Here is a 27,448-nt window from a genome sequence, read left to right as displayed (position 1 = left end):
GTTTGCAGCTCCAAGGACATATGGATTGCAGAAATTATCTGGAAAAAGCAAGAGTGTGATTTCAAAACTCATGAGATGGACAGATTCTCAATGTATTTGGGAACAGGGCTATCTGAACTTTGCTATGATCAGTAACTCTCTCATCCCAATCACCACTGACATGTCACTATTCACGTTAGCATGGTGAGAAGTGGTTGGATTCTTTTGGTGTTCTTCTGGAGAACTTTCACAAGCCATGCTGGGAACCCCAAGACACCCAGTGGTCCAGATGGATATTGCTGCCTGCGCTAAAACAGGCATTTCTTTCTCATTTTGTCTTCGCCTCAGTCAGCAGTTGGAGTAATTAATGAATGTCCTAAGAGGAATGTGTTTTACTAGGACATCCCTGGGGAAGCTGTAACCTCATTTTAGGAGTAAAGAAATGGAGAGATGAGAGGTCAACCTGATCCTTGAGCCTGACTCCTACGCCAGGATTCTGTGTTCTGAGCAAAGAACAGAACTTGGTAGAAATACCAATTTGCATAGAGGGCAGTTGATGTTGTTCATGAGAAAGCAGAGAGCCTTTGATCTGCTTGCCTAAACCTTTAGCTATATGTGGACCGAGATCTGAGTATCTTTCCAGATAGAAAGATCCATGAGACACTTACCTTCAATTAGGTGGAGCACCAATGATATCACTCTCTCTGAGACCAGTTTGAGCAGTATAGCATTAAAACACAAACTAATCAAAGCAGGAAAATGTAAAACAAGCCAAAATGATGCGATTCACGGGAACTTAATTAATATAATCCTTATTTGACCATTTCATATTTCTCTTTATCTTACTAAACAAGTAACAGATAGGAATCTTTTTCGATATTATAATTAATACAGCCATAAATAGAAACTAAACTAAAATATTGTGAAAATTTACATAATTTTTTCAAACCTACCTAATATTCCTCTTCAGCTTGAGCCAAATAGCACCCCAGAAGTATGAACAATAACTTGCATTATCGTCTATGAAAACAGTCTTGCCCTAATTATAATTCTTATGGTCGGCTTTGGGGACATGATCAAGGCGCTCTGTGTATTTAGGGTGAACTTGGGCACTGAAGTATAACCCAAGCCCCAACAAAAATTTTAAATTTAGAAAACCTCAACTGAAATTAAACTTGATTTAGAATAAAGTCTAATTTTAGAAATGGAAATGAACTTTAGATTTTTATCCTTCACCTTATCCACATTGGTTTTCATCTACAATCCATGACTTTTATTAAGCATGCACTTTTCTGAACATTATTATACAGTTAATATTTTGCATAAGGACAAACAAAACTGTGCCTGGGTCCAGTGACATGCCTGAACTCCTAGCTACAAGGAGGCTGAGATCTGAGGATCACAGATCAATGTCAGCTAGCTCTGCATAAAATCTGTGAATTATATTTCCAGGTCACCACTGCAAAGCAAAATGTGAGGTTGTGACTCAAAAAGTAGAGCTCAAGCCTTGAACACGAAAGTTAATGGATAGCATCCAGACCTGAAATTTGACCCTCATGGAAGGCATTTTAAAAATGGAAACTGGGCTGATATTTGCATTGCCATTGTTGGGATCTCACCCTGTCCAAGTCACCCACCATTGGAATTGAGTGGGAAGATTCCAAATTGAAGTGCTTACAAGATGATTACTAAAAGGGTATTTGATCCCCTCAGGTCTGACTTATGATTCTAAGTTACAATGACTCTGTGAGAGTGAGTTACTCCAGAAAAGACTTTTGTATGAAAGATGTTTCACTTTCTGAACATCTAGTAACTTATCAGTGATGGGTGAATATAATAGTATTAGTGAATTAAGAAAACCACGGCTAATGTATTAAAGTGGCATTTACTTCAGGACTGACATGGAGAGAGATAAAATAAGTTCTGTATCATTAGACAAAAAATCTAAACTATGATATATCTAAGTAAAATCATAAAGATATGAATGAAAATTTGGATATATGTCCAGCATTCTCATATTCTATATTTACTAACGTATATATATATATGTATACATATATATATATATATATATATATATATATCAAACTTGCAATCTTATGAAAAGGATGTATCTGCTTCATTTTAACAACAACCAAAAAGAAAAAACAAGACCATGATTCAAGTAGTGAGTAACTGTGACTTAAGAATAGTTTGTGTGGGGTGTTCTGGTCCTCAGCATTGGACTTGGGATCTGCTTGCTGTCCCAGAGCCTTATTTCTTAAGGCTAGCCCTCTTCCTCTTGATTCACAGCTTCATATCTGACTTTTTGATGGTTTGTTGTAGGTAAGTTTTTTGGGACTCTCCAGCCAGGACTGATTTTAAAACTGTGATCTTCATAGCTCAGTCTCATGACCAAGTAGGATTATAGATGTCATCTCCTTGGAGCTTGCTAAAAAGTTAGATGTATATGTCTGTAGGTGTACGTGGAGAAACATTTAAGAAACTTACCAATGCTGGCATTCAATTTGGAATCTTCCCACTCAATTTTTGAGTAGCTTCAATTCCAATTAGCATGTTATTACAAGCCACCCATTTGGCTTGTTTTTGAATAAAATTCTACCCAGTACATACTGACAGGATATATCTGTAAAATGTATGTGAAAAGCAGTAACCTGCAGGAATTGCCAGTCCTTATGTATTCATAATTCATGGATTGTGAGAGCTGAACAAAAATGGTTTTGAAGTTAATCACCTCTGTCTTCCTAGCACCTGGGATGTTGAGTTTCAGGAATCATTATTTCATGGTGTTTGAGACCCGTCTGGGCAAAAGAGCATAAACACCAATAATAAGGGAAGTATATTGAAAACACAAACAGAGCTGGGTGCTGGTAGCTCATACCTACAATCCTAGCTACTGAGGAGGCTGAGACTTGAGGGCTGTAGTTCAAAGCCAGGCTTGGCAAAAAGTCTTTGAGACTCCAATCTCTTTTGGACAACTAGAAAACAGAAGTGACCCTGTGGTTCCATGTGGTAGAACACTCTCTTGAGCAAAAGCGCTCAGGCACAGCACCCATTTCTTAATTTCAAGGATCAGGACCAACAGAAAAAACACATCCAATGCAAAGCAAAACAAAGCTTAAAAAGAAGGCAAAATGGCATGGTAGACATCAAATCAATACATTCAAACCAATACTGTCATTATAGGCATTTACATATCTCATAATATTATAGACCAGGTTATAGATGTTACTTGTCCTAGAAAAACAGTTTATACAGACATAAGCAAAAGTAGTAGAAAGTCATTAGAACGAGTTTGACAGTTTCTGTATTCATTTTCAAAACTTAGCTCATATTTTCACATTTAATAACTATCATCCCAATAATCTTCAAAATAATAACCATTAAAATCGAATGATCCCATTTTAGTATTACTATTACTGTTATCATTATTATCCTCATCATGAATGTCTGTATTGAAGAGGTAATGAAGGCTTTGTATTTATTACGCCTGAGCTGGGACACAGAGGTACATCCCCAGACGGAAACAGTATTTTTACATGTAGAAAACTCAAACTGCCAAAGCTAATTTAGATACCTATAGAAGTAGAGATATGGAGATGGCATTTTGCTTTGTATACTTATGTTTTTGTTTCTGAGTTTTGGTCTATAAACAACTGACTCTTAGTAACAATATGTTGTATTAGCTGAGAAATAATTATAGAGATAAACAGCAGCTGTTAGTTGAAAGCTATTTCTAAAGAAACAGACTACTTGGTGAAAAAAATTGATGTGGGTACTGCAGAATCGTAGCATGATGCTAGGTACTCAGGGGTCTAAGATCTCTGGATTGCAATTCTAAGCCAACCAGGCGAGGAGAGTCCCAGAAAAATTGATCTCCAATTACATACTGAGAATCTGGAGTTAGAGGTGTGGATCAAGTGGTTTCTAACGCATTTATAAGATGATCTCTTTGTTGCTTGGTATGTCCCTCCCCCACAGTATAACCCCTGCTTTCACTATATTTGATGTCAGTATAACTTGTGGAGGAGATGGGGAAAAACCAGTTGTTTAAGGATACAGGTGGATTTGATGCAACAATGAGAAGTAAAAGTTGTCATGTCCAAAACGAGCTTTACAACGTCAGTGCGGGGGGGGGGGAAGAGGGTGGGGGGGAGGGGGGAAAGAGAAGGATTGGGATGGGGGGGAAGGGGGAGGCTGGGAAGGGATGGGAAGGGTAAACAAAGGAGGAGGCTGCAATGCTTGGTAAGAAATGTACGCATTATCCTGCCCATGCAATTGTAACCCCTCTGTACAGTTTGTTCACAAATAAAATAAAATAAAATTAAAAAAAAATAAAAATCAGAATAAAGTAGAACAGGGAGAATGCTGTATCACAACCCTTTGTGTACTTCTTTCCTTAATATGTGAATATTAGAATTCCTTCAAAAATATATATCTAAAAGGTTCTTATTCAGATCTGTTAAGGCAAGGCACAGTAGCTGTAATCTTAACTACTTGGGAAAATGAGAACTTTTGAGGCCATTGTCCCCTAGATGTGAGTGAGACCTCATCTGAATGAAATGAACCCCCTGTGGTGGATGATCCTTGAGGTCCCACATACAAGGAAAGCATTGGTAAGTGGATCAAGGTTCAAGGGTGGTTGGTCTGAGCTAAAATTCCCCCAAGAAACCTGGTAAAACAACTGACAAAGAAAAGGCTAAGGACTTGGCATCAACTTTTGTAATGCTCTAATACTCAGGAATGAACTGGGCTATGAACAAAGGAACTGTCAGCATCATCTGTAACTGAATAAAGTCCACAACAAAGCTAACATACAGAACAATGCAATCCCCTTGTTTGAAATTGCTCTTAATAATGCTCTGTTGTACCCTTAGTTTTCTTTCTAGTCCATTAATGTAAACTTTGGCTCAAACTAACTTCACTGTGCTTGCTCTAAGCGTTCATTCATGCTTTCTGTGTATTGATTTAAAAATCATTGGTTCTCTTCAACATTCCATTCCAAACCATCACTCTTTTTAAAAAAACATCTCCATGCTGTTCATCCCTTGGGTTCTATGCTCATGTTTCCTTATCTGTTACTTTTTTGCCACCCTTCCTTTCCTGTTGAATGTGTTCTTCTTGTATATCTGCCTATCTTCACTCCTTACTCCTAATCTTTCCTTTTCCATCGATTTACAGATAAATCACAATTCAAAAAATTACAGGGATTTCAAAAGTCTTATTTTTGGAACAGTACTATGTGTGGAATCCTTATGCAGACATATTAGTGGAAAGAGACCATTTCAGTTGACGTATATCTTCTCTCCCATATAGGTTTCTTTCTGAATTAATTTGTTTAAAATGGCAGTGGGAAGAACTCCATGGTCTCCTTCTCTTTACCTACAAACCTTTCAAGATTCAGTATCAGAAATATGAAAGTACGGGAGTTTGGGCACTTCTTGATGTGGCCTATGAAGCAATTGATTTTGTGAGAGAATGATTCTACTGGATATGTTACCTACATAGTAAATATCCCATCCTAAGTGAAGGTAGTTGTCCAGAAGTCAAATCAATATTTTCCTTGATTACCAGAAACTGGATTTTTTACTAAATTAAGGGCGCAGGAACATCTGAGGGGAAACCTTGAGTTTCCCTTCCTACCTGACATTGCGAGAGAAGAGATCACATCAAATGGAGATAGAAGGGATGAGGAGATACCAGGAGTAGAAGTGTGGGTAGCTGAAGCTAAGAGAGCAAGTTTCCAGTAGGAAGCTCACTGGATGGTGCTCGCTGTCCACTGGTCACTTGCGATGATCCAAATTTGTTTACAGACAACTCCATGGAAACCCCAAGATTCTACTAGGTTGTGATAGGCTAAGTGCGAAAATGATGTCATCTGTTAGAGCAGTTTAAAGGCCTGAAGTAGCCAATCACAAAATCTGATTGTGAACCAGAAAAGGGGATTGGATAAGACCTCTAACAGCTCCTGAGTGGGTGAGCTTTGGGGAATTGAGATCTGAAAGTCAGATTTGGCATCTGCTTTCCCATCAGTTCTTAAGTTGAGGACATGATCTCATTGTTTCTTTTGTGTTTGTGAATATATTTTATATTTTTGAATATATTGTACATCCTTATAGTGAATATTATAATTAGATCTTCCATATGCAGTTAATATGGTTGGGGAAGAAGGACAGGGACTTTGAGATTAAAAATAGTTGAGGTAATTTTACTCTGTCACTGAATTTTGATGAACTTTCAAGCTCCAAAGGAAGAATTAAAAACTCTTATGAATTGGTTGAAGAGTAGAGTGCATTGCACTGAGGGCACCTTGTAGTGAATGTTGTGTTGTGAGCACTTCCCGTGGCGATTTTTCTCCTTGAGATGTCTGAGCAGGGCTTGACTGTTCCAGTTTGTACTTGGACCTCTCTTCTCATCTTTTTTTCTCTACCAACCTTGGTAATTTTCTCAGCCACACATTGGGTTTGCATTATTTCTTATTATTTTGATTTATGCTGCTTCTATTCCTTGAAATCAGGATCTGGGCCCTGTTCTAGGTCTTTGTTTTTGCTCAGGGATTGAGCTTTCATAGTTTAGTAAGCGTTTCCATTTCTTCTGTTTGGTTGTTAATTGTAGTTAGTGTGTCACATGGAAAGGATATTGATGTATGCACAAAATGTTTTGTTAATGGGAACTTTGCTGCAACTAATAAGAATAATGAAATTTAAAAAGAAAAAGTCTCACAGACTTTCCTGCCTTGCCTGCCTTGCAACTAATACCTTCAGATCAGAATCTCTAGCATGTTGGTGATTATAGGTGTCAGTTCTATGTTTCCTGGTAGTATTGCATTGTTAGGTTTATGGATGTCAACTGCTTCAAGCAGCATCTTTTGCAGCACTCTCAGGCTTTTAAAAATGGCCTTGCTGAGAGGACAAAGTTCTAGGTGCCCTCAGAACTTTCTTCTTCCTGTCTTTGCACACATTTCTTTGCCCACCATTTCTACCTGTGATTCTTGTCCATGCAGACACCCACCCTCTGGGACTTTGATATGCCAGAAGTTAATGGAGAATTTGTCTCTTCTTCTAAATATGAAACCAGTGTGGCAATTATCCTTCCTTCTTCCTCTTATTAACATCCACTATGGAATCTTGGGCCTTTTACATTCTCTGTCTGCTGAGCCCAGGTAGAATGTCAGGAAATATGGAGAGTAAAATAGAGACACTACTCACTGGAGGAACACAGGGGAAATGAGTGGTAGGAGAAGAGAAATTTATGTGCAGGTTAATTTAGGGTGTTTTCTACATTTCTTTTACATTCAAAACAACGTCCTTTTTTTCTTCTGTGTTTTTTAATGGTTTTTTTTCTTGCAAAAATAGTGTATAGAGGTTTACAGCTACAAGAGTAAGGTAATGAGTACAGTTTGTATCGAGTGTTGTCACCTCCTCCTTTGTTTATCCTCTAACATCCCTCCTTCCTCCACCTCCCGAATTTCTAACTCCCTCTCAAGCTGTAAATCTCATTTTCGACATAGAGTCTTGTACATCTCATTGTTCCAATGGGTAAGCCTGTATTTTATTGCAGCATTTTATTCCCTTCTTCTGCCCAACCTAGAAAAATGTACATACAAAAGGCAGGGCACCAACATCGTATACAGTGAAAACAGCGGTTATACAGTGGGGTAGCACATACAAAAGAAGCACAAAAAATCATATAGTTCAATTTAAATACAGTAAAAACAATAACAAGCCTGATAAAAACAGTTGTTTCCTTTTCTTGTCCTTCATTTCACTTAACATCAGCTTATATTGTCATATGTACATAGCATTTGACCTTTTCTGCTTGTCCTTGATGTATGCTAGTTATTGCAAATCAGGGAAACCATGAGACCTATGTTTCTTTGAGCCTGGCTTACTTCATTTACAACTGTCTTTTTTATTAAAAATTATACAATTTAGCCCTTTTGTTCTGAAACTTCTATCTACTGTATACACTTAAAGGATAAAAGTCCCACAAATGAATATTTAAAGACTGTCTTATATCAAATATCTCATTTATGTCATTGGTTTTAATATTCTTGTCCTGTATTGATTGTGTTTCAGAGGTTTTATTTTGTCTATGCTTTTTGTTGTATTTTTATGGAATCCAACACTATTGATTCATAGTGTAAGTGTTTGTTCATAAATATAATAGATACAAAATGTATTTATATATAGTTTTGCATAGGCATATGTACAGTTATATATAGTAGTTACAAGATAGTTAGTTAGATAGATAGATAGATAGATAGATAGATAGATAGATAGATAGATAGATAGATAGACAGATAAATAGATCTACACAGTGCCATAACAAATTTTGGCTCACATCCACATTTTACTTTACAACTCTCTTTGAGAGACATTGTCAATTATTCATATGAGTGCCATGGACTTGGTTGCTGATCTTGCTTTGGACTTTTGTCCTGGTATCTTAGTCCCCTGTGTAGGTAGCAATATTGGCCTTTCTCATTGTGATCGAAAAACACTCATTTTGCTGGAGTTTTTAAACCAGTTTTGAACTGACATTCTAGTTCTGATGTTTAGATAGTGTGTGTGTCTTGGTTTGTTTTTGTTTTTTGTGTATTTTATTACGAAAATACCGTACAGAGGGGTTACAATTACTTGGGCACGGTAATGAGTGCATTTCTTATGCTGTTTTTTACCCCTTGAGCCATACCTACACTTACAATGACATGAGACTGTTATTTGTATTTTCATATTTATATTATCTTTAAGTAGTTGTACAAAGGACTTGCCAATCACCAAAGCAATATTTACAGAGTGATAAATGAACTTTGCCACTTTCCTATCTTGCTACTAATTTTAAAAGAAAAAAAGAGAGTAAAAAACAGACAAAAAATAAAGGTTGATTTTATTGAAAAAAAAAAACCAACAACCCATCACTAAATCTTTGAGCACAGACGCTGTTTGAAGTGGTGCTGCACACATAAGGTTAAGGAACAAATTTTGTGTCCAGCCCAAATTGTCAGGATTGTGTGTGCTTTCCATGCCCTGGTTATTACTTCTCCTGTGACTTCTCTTCTTACTACTCAGTATGTCTCTTTGGGCTGTATTAAAGTGAGTGAGTTTCTGATCATTTGTATGAGTAAGAGCAAGGCTGTATGGAAGAAACCTTTTCTGCTCAATAGTATGGCAATAAGAGCTGAGCACAGGAAGCATTTACCAGATGTTGGCTACAGGATAGGAGTCCATGATTGATTATTAAAAGTGCTGACTTTGGAACATGCAAGACAGGAGGCCAACTCTGATGCCCCACATATTTCTTTTAGCCTTCTCCCCCAAAGACCATAGAGCAGCATATCCCAAAGTGACCAAATTAAGAGGGTAGAGTGTTCCAACATAGGAAAAAGATCTGACTCATACCTAGAGCTGTAGGATGCTTAAGGGCCTTTCGGTTGACTCTTTTCTGGGCTTTACTGGTCCCCATGTATAAAATAGTAATGTTCCTTGTCTGTCTATCACAGTTTCACATATTTTATCTGAATGCACTACTTGCAACTAGATGTTCTATGGTTACAAGTCAAGCATGAAGTTAATTCTTTTTCTTTATACTTATAGCCTCTGAATTCTAGGCTGCAATCTCACCTATTGTGAGGTGTTTCAGTGTGTTTGCATGTGCTCCCTCAGGTACTAGTGTTTGGATTGGGAACCTTGAACTCTATGGATGGAGCCTACTGCTCCACTTGTGGAGCTGCATCTCTATTTCACAGGGATGCACTTCTGTATTTCATTTCCTCAGTGCACCTGGGACTTGTGTTGGCATAACTTAAGGAGACTTTCTATTCTGGAGGGCCTCTCTTCTTCTTTTAGGATTTTGTTTGCTTGTGGGTTTGATTTGTAACAGTCTTGCGGCTTTAATTCAAGTTCTCTGTCTTCTCCCTGGACTGTTTTGCTTAACACTATTGCTTTTGGGCTGGGAAGGTGGATCAGTTGTAGAGACCTTGCCTTGCATGCATCAGGCCCTGAATTTGATTCATCCACACCACATAAGCAGAAGGAAAAAAAACAGCAGTGGCACTGTGGCTCAAGTAGTAGAACGCTAGCCTTGAGCTGAATAACTGAGGGAAAGCACCCAGGCGCAGAGTTCAGGCCTATGAATGCCCCCCCCAAAAAAAGACTAGTGCTTTGACATTTGAGCCACAGTTTCACTGCTTGCTATTTATTGGTTCTTTGGAGCTCAGTGTCTCAAGGACTTACCTACACACACAGAATCTCATGGAATAGTGATCATCAGATCTTAGGCTCTGTGATAGCATGGTTGATTCATCACCACTCCTCCTCCATTGCCACTCTTTCAAGTTTCAAGACAAGGAACCCTTAATTCCTTTAATCCCTATATGGTTTGGGACCTTCTACCAAGAAAGGACTGATTTTATTGGTGTAAGCTACGTGTTTCTCACTTTAAAAAAGCTGGCTTCTTTTATTTTCCATTCAGTATATCACGATGCACTTTTGAAGGAATTCTGTCATTTTTTTTATAGTGGACCTGAGTATTGAACTCAGGACATGGGAATTGTCCCTGACATATATTTCTTAGCTTGTGCTCTACCACTTGTGCCACAGTTTTAATTCTGGCTGCTTTCAGTGCTTGATTGGGCCTAAGTCTAGGGACTTTCCTGTCCACAATTGCTTCACACAACAATCCTCAAATCTCAAACTTCTGAGTGCATAGCATTCTAGGTATGTGCCACCAATGCCTCCTGTGCAAACATTCTTTTAACCCTCAGTAGACCTGCTCCCATACAAAGTCCTGCACTTTGCCAGACCCTGTAGAAATTTGCTTCTGTTATCACATAGATTCTCTAGTGTTAAACATAACTGAGTTTGTTCTCATCCCAAGTTAGTGATTTGATAGCAAATTTGAAATGCAAGACAAATTTAGGTTTTTGTTTTCTGGATTACTCATGACCCTCTTCATATGTATTTTTTGTACACTGTGGCACTATGTGTCCGTCCAGTATTTTCCCACATACCCAAAGATTTCTGATATAAATTCAAGCTAAATATTCTTGATTATAAGTTGTCAAACTCTGTTATGATAACTCTATCAGATATTTTTTTCATTAGCAATTTCCAAATATTATCCTTTCTCAATTAGGGATGTATTTTCATAGTTGTTCATATGTATTCATGGACGATTGTTTGGAATATGACTTTGCTCATGCTGTTAAAGTTGATGGTCTGTCTATGGGTCTATTGGCCTCTTCAATGATTACTTTGTTGATTATTCAAAGCTCTGAATTTTCTATTAGTTTATTCAGGGTAAAATCTTTGTGCACACTCCTGATGGTGACTCTGAGTTCATTCAGAAGTGAGAAAGGTTTTAGGCACTGGCAGCCCATGGGTGTAGGACAGCTCCTCAGGAGGCTGAGTCCTAGGGATCACCATCTATGTCAGGTTCATAAAGAAATCCCTGAGACACTTATCTCCAATTAAGTAGCTAAAGGGATGATGTGAAACTGTGGCTTAAGCGGAAGAGCATTGGCTTTGTGTAGAACTGCTAAAGGCCAGAGCCTTGGAGCTGAGTTCAGGCCCCTACAAGCACACCAATGTAAAGAAGAGAGGTGTTTTCTTGAAGGAAATAATCTCTGATTGCTGATCCCACTGAAATGTATCCCTCAAAGAATGAATTTGAGCAATAGTATCTCAAGAAATATTTTTTAATGTAATTTGTTATCTTTTGGAGTAACTGGTGATTGTCCTAGCAGGGAGGTATTTTACTAAGATATGCCTCATTTTTGGATTGAGGAAATAGAGATGTATGAGGTCAACCTAATTCTTCAGCCTGACTCCTATGCCAAGGTTCCGTGTTCTGAGCCAAGCCCAGAACTTGGTAGAAATACCAATTTGCATAGAGGGCAGTTGATGTTGTTCATGAGGAAGCCGAGAACTTTGGCTCCGCTTGCCTAAAGCTTTAGCAATATGTGGACTGAGATTTGAGTATCTTTCCACAAAGAAATATCCATGAGACACTTATCTCCAATTAGTGGGAGCCCCAATGATATCACTACCTCTGAGACCAGTTTGAGCAATGTAGCATTGAAACAAAAACTAATAAAAGCAGGAAAATATAAAACAAGGCAAAATGATCAATTCTTATGAACTTAATAAATATAATTCTTTAGTTGACCAATTCATATTTCTCATTATCTTACTAACCAAGTAACTAATAGTAATTTTTCAGATATTTTAATTAATTCATCCATAAACAGAAACTACAACTAAACTGAAAAACTTGTGAAAATTGACATAATTTTCCTCATGTTCTAGCCTACCTTGTATTCCTGTTTTGCTTGAGCAAAAGAATACCCCAAAAGCATGAACAATAACTAGCTTTAGAGTCATGGTAAATCCACGTTATTGTAATTATTATTCTTATGATCAGTTTTCGGGCCATGAGGAAAGCTTCTGTGTATTCTGGGTGAACTAGGATACTGAAGTATAACCCAAGCCCTAAACAACAATTTTAAATTTAGAAAACCCCAACTGATATTAAACTTGATTTAGATAAACATTGGATTTAAGAAATGTCAATTATTTTAGCTTTTAATATTAAACTTATCTACATTGTTTTTATCTAAAATCCATGACTTTTATTAAGCATGCATTTTTCTGAAAATTATTATACTGTTAAAATATTGCATAAGGATAAACAAACCTGTGCCTGTCTCCAGTGACATGCCTGTAATCCTAGCTACAAGGAGGCTGAGATCTGAGGATCACAGTTCAAAGACACCTGGCTCTGTTAATCTGTGAGTTATATTTCCAGGTCACCACTGCAAAGCCAGATGTGAGGTTGTGACAAAAGAATCAGAACCCAAGCCTTAAACACAATAAATCATAGAAACATCCAGGCACAAGTTGGAAACACATGAAAGGCATTTAAAATGTGAACACGTCTGATATTTCCATTAGCATTGTTTGGTTCTCACCCTGTCAAGTCACCCACCATTTTGTACAGTTCTGTTGAATTGCTTCACAAGATGATTACTAAAGGGGTATTTGACCCCCTTCAGGTCTGACTTATGATGTGAACTTGCAATGACTCCCTGAGAGTGAGTTACTCTAGAAAAGACTTTTGTATGAAAGATGGTTAAATTTCTGAACCTCTAGTAACTTATCAGTGATGGGTGAATATACTAGTAACCATGATAAAAGAAAATCACAGATAATGTATAATAGTGGTATTTACTTCAAGACTGATATGATGAGAGATAAAAGTAAGTTCTGTAACATTAGACAAAAAAATCTAAACTATGAAATATCTAACTAAAATCTTAAAGGTATGAATGAAAATTTAGATATGTTTCCAGCATTCTAGTATTCTATATTTACTAATAAATATATATCACACTTGCAATCTTATGAAAAGGAACTTCATTTTAACAACAAGCAAAAAAAAATAACAGGATTCAAGGAGTGAGTAACTGTGACTTAAGAATAGTTTCTGTGGGGTCTTGTGGTCCTGGGCATTGAACTTGGAACCTGAGTGCTGTCCCAGAGCTTTTTTTTTCTTAATGCTAGCCCTCTTCCTCTTGATTCACAGCTTCATATCTGACTTTGTGATGGTTGATTGTAGATGAGGTTTTTGGGACTCTCATGCCCTGACTTGCTTTAAACTGTGATCTTCATATCTCAGTCTTGTGAGTAAATAAGATCACAAATGTCAGCCGGTGGTAGCTAGCTTAAAAGGTAGATGTGTGTGTGTGTGTGTGTGTGTGTGTGTGTGTGTGTGTGTGCATGTTGGAAAAACTTTTACAGAAACTCGCCATGCCGGCATTAAATTTGGAATTTTCCAACTCAAATATTGAGTAGTTTCAATTCCAATTAGCATGTTATTACAAACCACCAATTTGGCTTGTTTTTAAATGAATTTCTTCCCAGTACTTACTGACAGGATATATCTGTAAAATGTATGTGAAAACCTTTAACCTGAAGGAATTGCCAGTATTTAATCAGTCATCATTTACGTAGTGTGAGAGTTGAACAAAAATGGTTTTGACGTTAATCACCTCTGTCTTCCTAGCACATGGGATGCTGAGTTTCAGGTATCATTATTTCATAGTGTTTGAGACCAATTTGGTCAAAAGAGCATAAACACGACTAGTAAGGGAAGTACATGTAAAACAAAACCAGGGCTTAGTGCTGGTGGCTCATACCTGCAATCCTAGCTACTGAGGAGGCTGAGACATGAGGGTTATGGTTCAAAGCCAGCCCGGACAAAAATGTCTGTGAGACTCATCTCTTTTGAATCACCAGAAAACAGAAGTGACCCTGTGGTTCCAAGTGGTAGAACTCTTATCTAGCCTTGAGCAAAAGCGCTCAGGCACAGTACTCATATCTTGAGGTCAAGGCTCAGGCTCGACAGAATAAACATATATCCAAACCAAAGTAAAACAAAGTATCAAACTAGGTAAAATGGGATGGTAGACATCAAATCAATACATTTAAACACGTCCTGTCATTATATATCTTCAAATATTATATGATATAGATAACTATCATCACAAAAGTCTTAAAAGTAATAGTCATCACAAACCAATTATACCAATTTTAGAATTACTATTACTGTTATCATTATTATCATTAACATGAATATCTGTATTGAAAAGGTAACTAACACTTTGTATATATTATGCCTGAACTATGACCGAGAGGTACATTGCCAGACCCAAACAGTTCTTTTACATGTAGAAAACTCAACTGCCAAAGATAATTTAGATAACTATAGAAGTAGATATATGGAGATTGAATTTAACTTTTTATACTTAAGTATTTGTTTCTGACTCTTAGTAACAATGTGTTTTATAAGTCGAGAAATTATTATAAAGATAAAAAGCAGCTGTTAATTGAAAGCTATATCTAAAGAAACAGACTATTTGGTGAAACAAATATTTATGTATCAGTATCAGAGCTGTGATGCTAGGCATTTCGGAGGCTAAGATCTGTAGATTGCAATGCAAAGCGAACTAGCCTATGCGAGTCTCAGAAAAATTGATCTCCAATTACCTACTGAGAATCTGGAGGTGGAGTTGTGCACCAAGTGGTAGAATGATAGCCTTGAACTGAAAAGTTCAGGGACAGCAACTAGACCCCTACCTCCAAGACCCAAGACTGGCATAACAGATAATACATAAAGTTTAAAAATTAGAATAAATTAGAATAGTGAGAGTGCTGTTTTCCAGCACTCTCACTATACATCTTAGCATGTGTGTTTTATATACATACACACACATATATATGTATATATATATATATGTATGTATGTATGTATAAAAGTTCTTATTCAGAACTACTAAGGCAAGGCTCAGTAGCTGTAATCCTAACTACTTGGGAAAAAGAGAGCATTCTAGGCCATTCTCAGTTAGATGTGAGATCTTACATGAATGAAATGAACCTCATGTAGTGTATCATCCTTGAGATAAAAGGGGAACATTTATAGGTGGACCAAGTTTCAAGGTTGTCTGAGCTACAATTCCCCAACAAACCTCGTAAAATAATTGACAGAGAAAAGGCTATGGACTTGGCTTCAACTTTTGCCATGCTCTGATACACAGGTATGAACTGGGCTATGAACAAAGGAACTGTCAGCATCATCTGTAACTGCAAATGTCCACAACAAAGCCAACATAAGATCAACACCAACCCCCTTGTCTGAAACTGCTCTTAATAATGCTCTTTTCTACCATTAGTTTTCTCTCTAGTCCATTAATATATGCTTTGGCTCAAACTAACTTCATTTTGCTTGCTCTAAGTAGAGTTCACTCTATGCTTTCTGTGTATTGATTTAAAAATCTTTGGTTCTCTGCAACATTCCATTCCAAACCATCACTTTCTTTAAGAAATGTCTCCATGCTGTTCATCCCTTGGGTTCTTTGCTCATGTATCCTTATCTGTTACTTTTCTGCTGCCCTTTGCTTCCTATTGAATGCTTTCTTCTTGTATATCGGCCTGTCTTCCCTCCTTACTCCTAATCTTTCCTTTTCCATTGATTTACAGATAAATCACATTCAAAAAATTACAGAGATTTCAAAAGTCTTATTTTTGGAACAGTACTATGTGTGGAATCCTTATGTGTACATATTAGTGGAAAGAGACCGTTTCAGGTGAAGTATATCTTCTCTCCCATGTAGGTTTCTTTCTGAATTAATTTGGTTAAATTGACACTGAGAAGAAACCCCTGTTCTCCCTGTCTTTATCCAAAATCCTTTCAAGACTCAGTATTAGAATTATGAAAGGACCTGAGTTTGGGCACTTCTCCTCATGTGGCCCGTGAAGCAATCGATTTTGTGAGAGACTGAACCTACTGGATACATCACCTACATAGTAAACATTACAGCCAAAAGTGAAGGTTGTTGTCCAAAATTTACATCAATACTTCCTTTGGTTATCTGAAGCTGTTTGGTTTCTTCTACTAAATTAAGTGGACCTCCTTGAGGAGGTTTCCTTCCTACCTGACATTGTGGAGAAGAGATCACATCAAATGGAGATAGAGGGGATGAGTAGATATCAGAAGTGGAAGCGTGGGTAACTGAAGTTGAGAGCAAGTTTCCAGTAGGAAGCTCACTGGATGCTACTCGCTGTCCACTGGTCACTTGTGATGATCCAAGTTTGTTTACAGACAACTCCATGGAAACCCCAAGATTCTACTAGGTGGTGATAGGCTAAGTGGGAGAATGATGTCATCTGTTCCAGCAGTTAAAGGGCATGAAGTAGCCAACTGCAAGATTGGATTGTGAACCGAAAATGGAATTGGGTAAGACCTCTAACAGCTCCTGAGTGGTTGAGCTCTGGGGAATTGAGGTCTGAAAGTCAGATTTGGCATCTGCTTCCCCATCAGCTCATAGGTTGTTGACCGCATTTCGTTGTTTCTTTAATGTTTGTGAATAAAGTTTGTATATACTTCAATATATTTTACATCCTCATAATGAATATTATCATTAGATTTTCCATATGCAGTTAATATGGTTGAGGAAGAAGGACAGGGACCTTGAGATTGTAAGTACTTGTGGTAATTTCACTCAATCACTGAACTTTGATGAACCTTCAAACTCCAAAGGAAGAATTAAAAAGCTCTTATCTTTTGGGTGCAGAGTAGAGTGCATTTCACTGAGGACACCTTGTAGTGAATGTTGTGTTGTGAGCACTTCCCATGGCGATTTTTCTACTTGAGATGTCTGAGCAAGGCTTGACAGTTCCAGTTGGTATTTGGACCTCTCTTCTCGTCTTTTTTCTCTCCCACTTTTTGGAAATTTTCTCAGACACACATTGCGTTTTCATTCTTTCTTATTATTTTGAGTTTTGCTAATCCTATGCCTTGAACTCAGGACCTGGACCCTGTTCTAGGACTTTGTTTTTGCTCAGGATTGAGCTTTCATACTTTAATAACCGCTTCAATTTCTTCTGTTTGGTTGTTAATTGTAGTTAGTGTCTCACGTGGAAAGGAGTGATATTGATGTATTCATAAAATGTTTTATTAGTGGGAACTTGGTTGCGACTAATAAGAATAATGGATATTTAAAAATGTCGTACAGACTTTCCTGCCTTGCTTGACTTGCCACTAATATCTTTAGGTAAGAATCTCTAGCATGTTGGTGATTATAGGTGTCAGTTCTATGTTTCCTGGTATTATTGCATTGTTAGATTTATGGCTGTCATGCAGCATCTTTTGCAGCACTCTCAGGCGTTGAAAAATGGTCTCTGCTCATTAGAATAAAAAGCTGAGAGGACAAAGGTCCAGGTGCCCTCAGAACTTTCTTCTTCCTGTCTTTGGACACATTTCTTTGCCCACCATTTCTACCTGTGATTCTGGGCCATGCAGACACCCACCCTCTGGGACTTTGACATGTCAGAAGCCTAATGGACAATTTGTTTCTTCCTCTAAATATGAAACCAATGTGGCATTTATCGAAGCCTTCTTCCTCTTAATAACATCCACTATGGAATATGGGGCCTCTTACATTCTTCTGGGCCCAGATAGAAAGTCAGGAAAAATGGAGAGTAAAATAGAGACACTACTCACTGGAACACAGGGAAATTGAAGGGGTAGGAGAAAAGAGATTTCTGTGGATGTTAATTTTGGGTTTTTTCAAATTTTCTTTTAAATTCATAACAACTTCTTTTTTTTCTTTTGTCAACCTTTTGTAATGATATTTTTTAAAAATAGTGTACAGTGGTGTTACAGTTACAAGAGTAAAGTAATGAGTACATTTCCTATCGAGAATTGTTACCTCCTCCTTGGTTTATCCTCTACCATCCCTCCTCTTTCCACCTCCCCAACTCTAGCATCCCTCCCAAGGTGTAAATTTCAGTTTCAACATAGAGTCTTGTACATCTCATTGTATGCTTATTTCAGCATTTTGTTATTTCCCTTCCCTTGCCCAAATTATAAAAATGTATATATAAGAGTCAGGGCACTGACATCAAATACAGTGAAAACAGGGGTTATACAGTGAGGGAAGCACATCAAAAAGAAGCACAAAAAATCACATAGTACAATTTAAATAAGCTAAAAATAATAGCAAGAAAGAGAAAAGTTGTTTCCATTTCTTGGGGTTCACTTAACAGCAGCTTATATGTTCATATGTACATAGCTTTTGACCTTTTCTACTTGTTGTAGATTTATACTAATTACTTCAAATAAGGGAAACCATGAGACCTATGTTTCTTTGGGCCTGGCTAACTCCACTTACGACAGTCTTTTGCATTACCTACTATACAATTCAGCCCTTTTGTTCTGAAACTTTTATCCACTGTATACACTTAAAGGATAAAAGTCCAAAAATGAATATTTATACCATTGGATAGTATGCTTGTCTTCTATGGATTGGTTTTCAGAGGTTCTATTTTGTCTATGCATTTTGTTTTATTTTTGTGGAATCCAACACTATTCATTCATAGTGTTTGAAATGGTGTGTTTATATCCATTTTTAGATACACGATAAATATATATATATGGGTTTGCATTGTTATATATACAATTATAAATGGATTGTAGTTCCTATATATATATATATGTATATATATATATATATATATATATATATATATTGATGTTGAGCTATATGTAGTGATCCCACAACTTTTGGATTCTAAATACATTTTAATTTACTACTCTCTTTGGGAGACATGGTCAATTGTTTATCAGAGTGCCATTGATATTGTTGCTGGTCTGGGATTGGACCTTTATCCTGGTACCTTAACTCCTTGTGTAGCTAGCCATATTGGCTGTTCTCATTGCCATCTGTAAAACTCTCATTTTGTTGGCATGTTTTAAATGGGGTTGAACTGACTTCCTAGAACTGATGCTTAGATTTTGTGTATTTACTTTTTAAAAAGCTGTTTTCTATCACTTGAGCCATAGCGACACTTCCAATGACATGTAAGTGTTAGTTTGTATTTTCATATTTACATTGTCTTTAAGTAGTTGTACAAAGGACTTCCCATTCATCAAAGTAATATTTGAAGGTCGGTGAACAAACTGTGCCACTTTCTTATCCTGCCACTAATTTAAAAAAAAATTTAAAAAACAGACAAAAATAAACAAAGGTTGATTTTGTGAAGAGAAACAAAAGCCATCACTAAGTCTTCGCGTACAGGCACTGTTTGAGCAGGTGGTGTACACACAAGGGTAAGGAAGACATTTTGTGTCCAGCCCACCTCTGTCAGGATTGTGTGTGATTCCATCCCCTGGTTACTACTTCTCCTGAGATTTCTCTTCTTACTATTCAATAGTAAGGCCAGGAGTAAAGTGAGTGAGTTTGTGATCATTTGTATGAGTAACAGCAAGGTTGTATGGAAGAAATCTTTTCTGCTTGATAGTATGGCAGCAAGGGCTGAGCACAGGAAGCATTTACCAGATGTTGGCTACAGGATAGAAATCCGTGAGTGATTTCTAAAAGTGATGACAGAGAGACATGCAAGACAGGAGGCCAACTCTGATGCCCCAGATATTTTCTTTAGCCTTGACCCAAAGACAATAGAGCATTATATCCCAAAGTGACCAAGATAGGTGGGTACAGTGTCCCAACATAGGAAGAAAGACCTGACACAACTCAGAGCTGCAGGATGCTTAATGGCCATTAGGTTGACTCTTTTCCTGGCTTTACTGGTCCCAATGTGTAAAATAGTAATGGTCCCTGTCTGTCTATCACAGGTACACCTATTGTATCTGAATGCACTACTTGGAACTAGATGGTTACCAGTCAAGCACCAAGTTACTTCTTTTTTTTATACTTATAAGCTCTGAATTCTAGGCTGCAGTCTCATCGATTGTGAGGTGTTTCAATGTGTTTGCTTGTGGTCCCTCAGATTCTAGAGTATGGATTGGAAACATGGGCTATGTCCTTGTGCTCTATTTATCGAGCCTACTGCTCTACTTATGAAGCCACACCTCTATTTCACAGGGATGCACTTCTGTATTTCATTTTCATCAGAGCACCTGGAACTTGCCTGGGCATAAGTTAAGCAGATTTTGTATTCCTGAGGTCCTCTTTTCTTCTTTTAGGATTTTGTTTGCTTTTTAGTTTGATTTGTGACAGACTTGTGGCTTCAATTCAAGTTCTGGATCTCGTCCCTAATTTGTTTTGATTAAGACTAGTGCTCTGACATTTGAGCCAAAGTTCCACTGCCTGCCATTTGCTGGTTCTTTGGAGATCAATGTCTCATGGACATACCTGCACACACAGACTCTGTTGGAATAGTGATCCTCAGATCTTAGACTCCTGTTCAACTGTGATGACATGAGTGAGTCATTGCCCACTCCACCTCCAATCCCTTTCTTTTACATTTCAAGACAAGTAACCTTTAATCACTATGGAATAGAATGCTATCCTATGGGTCCTAACAAAAAAGACTGAGTTGTGTAAGCTATGAGAGTGTTTCTTACTTTAAAAATGCTGGCTTCTTGATTTTCCATTCAGTGTATTGCTATGTCCTTTTGAAGGAATTCTATCTTTTTTTATAGTGAACCTTGGTCTTGAACTCAAGACATGGACAATGTCCCTGAGGTTTATTTTTAAGCCAGTGATCTACCACTTGTGCCACAGCTCTACAGCTGGCTCTTTTTGTTGCTTAGTTGGTGCTAAGTCTAGGGACTTTCGTGGCCAGACTTGCTTCACAAAGTAATCTCCAAATCTAGCCTTCTGAGTACATAGCATTACAGGTATGCGCCACCAAAGCCTGGCTGTGCAAACGTTCTTTTACCTCTCAGTAGTACTTCTCCCATACAAAGTCCTGCATTTTGCCATACCCTGTAGAAATTTGCTTCTGTAGAAATTTGCTTCTGTTCTCATATAGATTCTCTAGTTTTAAACATAACTGAATTTGTTTTCATCCCAAGTTAGTGATCTAACAGAAAATTTGAAATGCAAGAGAAAGTTAGGTTTTGGTTTTTCTGGACTGTTCATGACCCTCTTCATATCCATTCAGACCGCTTTGTAAACTGGAGCACTATGTGCCTAACCAATATTTTCCTACATTCCAAAAGTTTTCTGATATAAATTCAAACTAAATATGCTTGATTATATATTGTCAAACTCTGTTATGATAACTCTATCTGTTCCTTTTCTCATTAGCAATTTCCAAATATTAGCCTTCCTCAATTGAGTAAGATGGTTTGGAATATGAGTTTGCTGATTCTGTTAAAGATCGTGGTGTGCCTATGGACCCCTTCATTGATTCCTTGATTCATTATTCAAAGCTTTAAATTTTCTATTAGTTTATCCAGTGGTAAAAATCTTTTTGCACTCTTCTGATGGCGACTCTGAGGTCAAGAGGAGTTAGAAAGTTGTTTGGCACTGTTAGCCCATGTTTTAAGAAAATATCCTCAAGATGCTAAGACCTAGGCATCAGCATCTATGTCAGGTTCATAAAGAAATCGCTGAGAATCATATCTCCTGTTAGTAGCAAAAAGCAAAGAGTGAAACTGTAGTGTAATCAGAAGTATAATGTTCTTGTGTAGGAGTGCTAAATGCCACAGACTTGGTGCTGAGTTCAGACCACTACAAGCACAACAATTTAAAGAAGAGGGGTGGTTTTTTTGAAGGCCATAATCTCAGATTGCAGGTCACACTGAATTGTATCCATCAAAGGATGCATTTGATCAATAGTATCTCAAAAATATTTTTAAATGTAATTTATATTTTGCACAATGTCCTTCCACCCCAACTCTATCTCCTTCTTCTCCCACTTTTCTGACTATTCTTAGTACTGCCCACCCAATATTCCTCCACCTGCACCTTGAACTTGCAGAAAGGCTCAGGCTTGTCCTCTGCAAATGCAGGGTGACCAAATACACAAACATGGATACTACACAACATGGGAGGGAATGGCACTGGAGGAAGATTTTTCCCTTTGCTCTATACTTAGGACTGATGGAAAGGGAGATCCCCCCTGATTTGTTTATCAGACCCTCGAGATGTTTAATGATTTCCACACACAAGTGTGATTACTCTAATCAGAAGAACTGGATGGACACCAGAGCATTTGTAATCTTTGACTTTTTCAGAGTCTGGTGCTTCTTATACACACTGTAAATATTTGCCTCTCCTGGGATCCCAGCAGACTAATAACTTTTGCTGGAGAAGTAGAAGCGTGTTACAGCCTTGTGTGTGTAGTTTCATTGAAGTAGTGTATCTTGCTGAAGTGGGCATGGTGTTGAGGAAACCAATGGTATTTGATTGTCAGTCCATTATTGGCTGGAGTTCATGGTTCACTGGGCCAGGTGGCAGGTTAGCCTTTGCTGTCAGGATAACCTGAAGTCCTTGCCTCCTCTGTGTGAAGTTTCCACCACAGTATATATTTGCCTTTCCCATGAATCATTTTAGATACATTACAACCATAGGAGTTATATACTGAATCACATGTGTGTGTGTTGGCAGTGGGGGAGTGGATAGGGTTGTGGATGTGTGTGTGCCAGTAGTGGCGATAGAAGCCAGGAATAATGTACTCTCACTTACCTTTTTCACTCAAGGCTGAGGCTTTAATACTTGAGTCACAAGTCTACTTCTGTCTTTTGGCTAGTTAACTTCACATAAGTGTAACAAGGATTTCTCTATTCAACATGGCAAAGAGACAAATCCTGTTTTCTGACTCCTGTGTAGTTGGGATTTTCTAAGCTGTCAGTGTGTCTCCTACAGGGGTTGAGTTGGTAATTCGTGAGACATATGGCTATTCTCTATAGGAGAATGGTGTACACTTCCAAAGATACACTAAACCCACCTTCCCACAGATTTAACTGTTGTTCTTTGAACTTGGACATCACATTTCATTTCCCCCTTCTGTTGTGAGGTTCACTTATGATTCTTCTACAAAGCCTATAGATTTTCTCCTTTGTGGACTTTTTTTCCTTTATGAATCTTTTCCTTCCTATGGCTTAGTTCTGCTGCCTCTTCCTTGTTCTCCCACAGAACACTGTTTTCCTTTTGCCAGCACAGCTTTTGATCCCTAACAATACCCAAAAAGAACAAAAGTTTAGATGCATGTGAAAACAGAAATGGTTCCTTTATTAATCATCTATTAATTTTACAATGTTCCATTGTTCACTTTGAAGAATTATTAAAATATAGAAAGAGATAATTTTAGTGTACTTTAACCATGAAGCTATAAGAATATATCTATATATTTCTATAAGTTTTTGTAGTTTGTATAACTTATCTTATAAAAGCGATTAAAGAAACAAGCAGATAGTGAAAATGGGACTCACAGTCATAAAGCTATTATACGGCATAGCCATTGTATTGAGAAATCTCCATTTTTATTTGTCTCTGGTGGAAATATGGGTTTTCCCCACAAAGGTGTTTTTCACAGCCTTGTCACGCTCTTGCTGAGCCCACCTTTTCATGGCTTCACTCTCTGGCCACTGCTCCTTGCTGATGGAATCTGACTCTACTGTCCCAGGAAGATGGGATTTCCTCCATGGAATGGGTTGCAAGCTGAAGTCTTGCAGGAGATATTGGTGTGGAGACTTAGGAATTGAGCTGAGCTTTGTGGCAGTAGTGGAAAGGGGATTGTGCCACAGAGCTGTGAAGGATAAGGTTTGGTAGGGTGCATGCCTCTGAGAAAGAACAGACTGGGGAGGGTGGTTGATTGCCCCCAGACTGATATTACTGAAAGTAGGCCAACGTGGTTTGATTGGAGCCATCAGACCTGAGTTGTCAGTAGCTGGTTGGGCAGCATTGACTGGAACAGGCTGGGCTGTGTTAGGAGGAGGCCTGGCAGGGTCAGCTCCAGTGGGTGTCCGGGAGGCCAGAGACTGTGGCCTATGAGAAACTGGTCGAGCTGGAGGCTTCTCTGGGGAGAGAAAAGGCAAAGGTACCAACTTGACCTTTCCAGGTGGAGGGAGCAGTTCACTTTGGCTTGGGGAGGGACACTGGTTTTCCACATTGCTCTTTGTTTTGTTTAGCTGAAATTTCTGAAGACTTTTAGAATGCAGCCTTGTGTGAGTAGCTGTCGAATATCTGGTGTCTTTGGAATTGTTGTCCTTTCCCAGGGCCCTGGAGGTAGGCAGCCCCGTTTTCTTCCCACTCTTGTCACCCAGTGCATGAACAACCTGCACTGACTCCATCATGTGCATGGCTAGTTGGCTTCGAGGCTTTCTCAAGGCCTCTTGGGAAGGCTCAGGTTGATTTCTCTTGAGCCTTTCCTTTGTAGTTCTTGTCTTCTGTGTTTGCATTTGGTTCTCTGACTGTTTTGTTTTTCCAGTTCTCTTCCTGTTGTTTTCTCTAACTCGTGTGTTGTTTTCCTGACCCTGGGTCTTAATTTTGTTGAGACTGTTGGGTGGGGGTTTGGTATGTTTGTTGGTGGAAGGCCTGCATAGATTTGCAGTGGCACTGGGTGGGAGCGTGCACACTACTGCTTGTTCCTCCATTTGCTTCTCTGGTTTCTGGTGCTGGACTTTGGCCTTGGGAGCTTCGTCAGCAAGCTCACGGGCTTCATGCTTGTTCTTTCCTCGTTCAACTGAGGGACCTTTGCTGGCACTTGAGTTCTTATTTTGCAGGGCCACATAGAGGCTTCCCATATTTTGGGGTTTGGTTGTTGTGTCCACTCTCAATTGCATAAGATCTGTCAAGGAATTAAAAATTAAAGTGAATTGCCAATAACATTCAATGTACATTAAAGTGAATCAAAGTAGCCTGATTACCCTCCCCCAGCATAGCAATGTCAGCAAGAACAGTGTTTCATTGTATTCCGTTTTCAAGATGACTAGGTCTTCAAGGCTCAGGCTGACCTTTTCCAAAATGACCAAATCACAACACTGTATACCTTGGCCCAATTCACTCATGCTTGCCAATCATTGGAGAATGTGGTGAATTGTTACAGCAAGTTGTGAAGATCCTGCCATTCTACAGATATATGAAAGGGCCAGAGGTTTGAACACTTGGTTTTAATTTCTCCTAAACATTTACCTTCCTTTTTTTTCTGGCGTAGACCAGGAAGCAAGGCCTAGAATATGGGATTGATTTTGGACTGGAATTATGATTGAAATGTCCAGAAGCTAGGTGGATTGTTGCTTTCTGTGGATTCAGCATTTACCTTCCTGCAGGCCTTGGGGTACACTGGAATATGTGGCGGACACAGTATCAGGAATGGAGGACTCCATGCTAGGGACGTGTCCATCTCCTGGAGAGTCTCCATGAATTCCAAGAAATGAAGAAAAAAGTTAGTCCCCTGCAAGTGAGATGTCCCACCTTTTCACCAGTCAATGAAGCAGGTCTGTGCCAACACTGGGCATGTGCTCCTGTGGGCCCACCTTTGGACCGCAGGCAGGACACTGTGTTTCAGGTGCATTCTAAATGCTCTAGCTATCAATGGTGACAATGTGATGTCATTGTTTCTTTCCATGTTTTACTTTAGAGTTGCAGTATAAGGAATATAAAAATAAAAGTGATTGAAAGAGCATGAAACATTTCAGCCTTGGGGTGTGAGTCAATGTGTGAGTATATGTTTGCTATTCCCTTGGCTCTGGGTTGAAACCCAGTCATCATCCAAGGAGGTTACCAAAAAAAGTAGAGAAAAGCCAGGCTTTCTCTTAGAATTTTTGTCCCAGTCCTCTGAGTAATACCTGTTTTATATTGAAACATTTAGCAACAAGGAATGTTTTGTGTATTCTCTTTTTGGATTTTTTACTGTGGATGTGTGTGTGTGTGTGTGTGTGTGTGTGTGTGTGTGTGTGTGTGTGTGTATGTGTATGTGAGAGAGAGAGTATATGTAATTCTATATGAAATTAGATTTTTTAAGATTCCTTTTGTAATCTTACTCTCTGGCTTGGCCCTTTTCCTCTAGTTTTGGTTCTCTTAAGCACTTGGACCAATCCTCTATTTTTCCTTTTTTGCTGGTGAACTGACAACAAGAATCACAAGGATATGCATGCTAGGGTTAGCTTTATGAATGTTCAGATCCCACCCTCCTGAGTATGTAAGGTTTGTAGGCACTAGCCACTGACTCCCAGCAAGGAAAGACTTTACATGCGCAGAAAGGACATATCCTGAGACTTGTTGCATTTAACCACATGTCTGAACAAGGAAAATGTGGGGTACACAGGCAGCAAAGTTGGCCTGAGAGGAAGTTGAGTGGGCAGAGCCTGATTTGTTTATGTCCAGTGCTTATACAGCTCCTGGAAGCTTAGGGGCATGGTTGGGTGTGACCTTTACAGTGATTGGTTGGTTCCATTTTCTCCCTTCCCATGTAGTCTTTTGCTTTAAAAGGGCTTGCATTGTGGTAATAAATGAGTTCTTGCTTGACTTGACTCCCTGCTGCCTCTGATTGTCTCCTGGGCTAAGGGAGGCTGGGGAACTGGTGAGCTGCCACACTTACCTTTCATGGGAACTGTCCATCTTTTGTGGGATGGACGAAGACCTGACAGGAAAATGTCACTTGCCTAAAATAATTGAGCTACTGTCCAAAGAGATCAATGAAAGCAAGTAGTTCCAGTGTGGTGTTTTCTCAAGGAGAGATAAAAGTATAACTTCCATGTATGTGCTGGTGATGTTCTTTTAAATGCAGCTCAAATGTCCATGATCTTTCCATATTCCTTCGTTTAATAATTAATTGATCAATTTTTTGATGTTAGTGACCAGCGCATCCAGGACACTGTCTTTCTAGGTAGTGGTTGACCCCCTGAACCATGTCTTTAGCCCTCACTGCCTCAAATGGAGTGTACAGTTTGAGAGAATGTAGTGAAAGTAGTGGTTGTGGCTCAGGAGTCCAATCAACCTGTGTGTGTATTTATCCTTGCTCAGCTACAGAATCGGTTTTGCAAGTTTACTCTTCTTGTCTCTCTTTACTCACCTGGAACATTTGTGTCATGGACAGGTTCTGTAGCCTCTGAGTAGTATATTCCCAAGGTGCAGACTAGTGCTAAACCACTGATGGGATGAACACCCTCCAGGTCCATCCCTATGTCTGAATGAGGGGTAGAGACCCTACTCCCA

Source organism: Dipodomys ordii, unplaced genomic scaffold, assembly GCF_000151885.1.
Source record: "Dipodomys ordii isolate 6190 unplaced genomic scaffold, Dord_2.0 Scaffold24, whole genome shotgun sequence".
In the NCBI taxonomy this organism is placed as follows: Eukaryota; Metazoa; Chordata; class Mammalia; order Rodentia; family Heteromyidae; genus Dipodomys; species Dipodomys ordii.
The sequence above is the reverse complement of the archived record's forward strand: the minus strand, read 5'-3'. Positions refer to the sequence as shown.